The sequence below is a fragment of the Lutra lutra genome, chromosome 15 (assembly GCF_902655055.1).
Source record: "Lutra lutra chromosome 15, mLutLut1.2, whole genome shotgun sequence".
Taxonomy (NCBI): domain Eukaryota; kingdom Metazoa; phylum Chordata; class Mammalia; order Carnivora; family Mustelidae; genus Lutra; species Lutra lutra.
In genome coordinates, this window is record NC_062292.1 from 23,817,387 (window position 1) to 23,820,105 (window position 2,719).

Sequence of the window (2,719 nt, forward strand, 5' to 3'; positions counted from 1 at the left end):
GAATTTGTTAGCGTCTGTCAAATCCAACCCCCTGCACACACACTAAGACACGCACACCTCCTTCTTTGCTCCCCTCTGCCACACTTGATCCCTATAACACTTTCACTCCTCCCGGGATACCATATTTAATTCATATTCATTTGTAGTCTCAATATTTTTCTCTTCTCCCCCCATCTGAGCAGATTGGCAGGCTCTTTCATGCTTCCTTGTCCTGGGGATTTTTACCAGACAAAAAATCTAGCAGAGAGTGTGATGGCAAAGGCTCCTTGTGGACTGGGTGACAATCTCAAGTCCCTTGCAGAAAATAGGGATTTCCTGGAGAAAAAGAGAGAGGGCAAAGTGGACCAGGAAAGGGGAGCCAGGGGACCCTTACACTGCTTAGCAGCAGTCCCCAGAGAAGCATTAGCAGGTCTGGCTACACACTGTATCTATAGACACAGAACCTCAGCCCCACCATCCCAGCCTCACAAGATTTCTGGACCGGGTCTGCAAAAGCAGAATGCCGCCAGCCTTTAAGAGACCACAGGCTGCTAAGACTGGCAGCAGGACTTGGATGGGCAAGAGCTGAGAGACACTTTGCCATTTTCCAGGGACCCAGAAAGCTGGATAGTTCTGGTAAGAGAAGGGCGCCCCTTGGAATTTCCAGCCAACTGGGAGTGTGGAGGCTCAGGGTTGCAATTAAGTTGTTGTAAAGAAAAAAACTGGATACTTGTTGCATTTCTGAGTCTGTGGTCTGAGATTCACACTTCCTCTGTAAAGATCTTACCTACTCCCTATAAAAACTGCAACAATGTACCATGTTACTGGTTTACACCCCCGCTTCAACTGGAATACATTAGTTCCTCTCTGCGTTCCTACACCCTAACTCGGAGTCACACGGATGGCAGTTGCTCAGTCAGGAGCAGATCCAAGTGTTGTGGGGCCTGAAACTCTTTCTTTAAGAAAAAGAAGACAACAGCTGAGCGAAGTAAGTCCATCAGAGAAAGACAATCACCGTATGATCTCACTGATATGTGGAATTTAAGAAACAAGGCGAAGGATCATAGGGGAGGAGAGGAAAAAAGGAAACAAGATGAAACCAGAGAGGGAGACAAACCAGTAAGAGAGACTCTTAATCATAGGAAACAAACAGGATTGCTGGAGGGGAGGGAGGGAGACGGATGGGGTAACTTGGTGATGGATATTGGGGAGGGTATATGGTATAATGAGCAGTGGGTATTATATAAGATGATGAATCACAGACCTGTACTCCTAATAATAATAATAATATAAATAATATGTAGAATTTACAAAATACAAATATTTATATAAAATATAAAATATATAATAATACATAATATATAATAATATTGATAACAATCATATATAATGTCAATATAATATTAATATAATTAATAATTAATTATAATTGATAATATGTTGATATAATAATATGTTAATTGAATTTAAATTTTAAAATGTTTAAAAAGAAAAAAGAAAAAGAAGACAACAGCATACATACAAAAAAAGGTATAAAGGCAAATTTTTATTTTGAATGAGAAAATAAAATCACCACAGTACATTTTTTAATGAAAAAATGAATGAAATTTTAATGAAAAAATGTTTATTTCATTTTTTTTTTAGGATTCCCTCATGGTAAATTTTTCAAAAATTTTTTATTTTTTTAAACACTTTATTTATCTAGTTATTTGAAACGGAGAGAACACACAAGCATGAGTGGGGGAGGGGGCACATGGAGAGGGGAGAGTCACCAGCAGACTCCCCACTGAGTAGGGAGCCAAAGGCAGGACTGGATCCCAGAACCCTGAGATTGTGACATGAGCTGAAGTCAGAAGAGACACCCCCCCATCGTGGTGAATTTTTAAAAGATGACAAATATCACTCACAAAATCCAGAAAGAAACATGTTATCTTTATTTATTGCCAAAAATACTTCTATAGGGGGCATCTGGGTGGCTCAGTCCATTAAGCACCTGACTTTGGCTCAGGTCATGATCCTGGGGTCCTGGGATGGAGCTACGTGTGGAATTCCCCGCTCAGTGGAAAGTCTGCTTCTCACTCACCCCACTCATTCTCTTTCTCTGAAATAAATAAAGTCTTTTTAAAAAATACTTCTATAGAATGCTATTTTTACTGCACTTTAAAATCTGGTTAATCTCTATGTGACAATTTTGTATTATCATTTTATAAAGGGAGAATAGAAGGAAAATTTTGTCCTCTAGCTTTGTTGATCAAAAAAAAATTTTTTAATATTAACAATAGGGATGTGTAAAATATTCAGGGCACCTGGGTGGCTCAGTTGGTTAAGCATTTAACTTGATTTCAGCTCAGGTCTTGATCTCAGGGACATGAGATTGAGCCCCATATTGGGCTCAGTGCAGATCCTGCTTGAGATTCTCTTCCCTCTCCCTTTCTCCCTCCCCCTCTGCACGTACACACTTTCTCTCTCTTTCTCAAAATGAATGAATGAATCAATCAATCAATCTTGAAAAAAATACTCAACTTTGGGGCGCCTGGGTGGCTCAGTGGTTTAAGCCTCTGCCTTCAGCTCAGGTCATGATCTCAGGGTCCTGAGATTGAGCCCAGCATCGGGCTCTCTGCTCAGCAGGGAGCCTGCTTCCCCCTGCCCCTGCCTGCCTCTCTGACTACTTGTGATCATATCTATCTCTGTGTCAAATAAGTAAATACAACCTTTAAAAAAAAAACAAACAAAAACACCT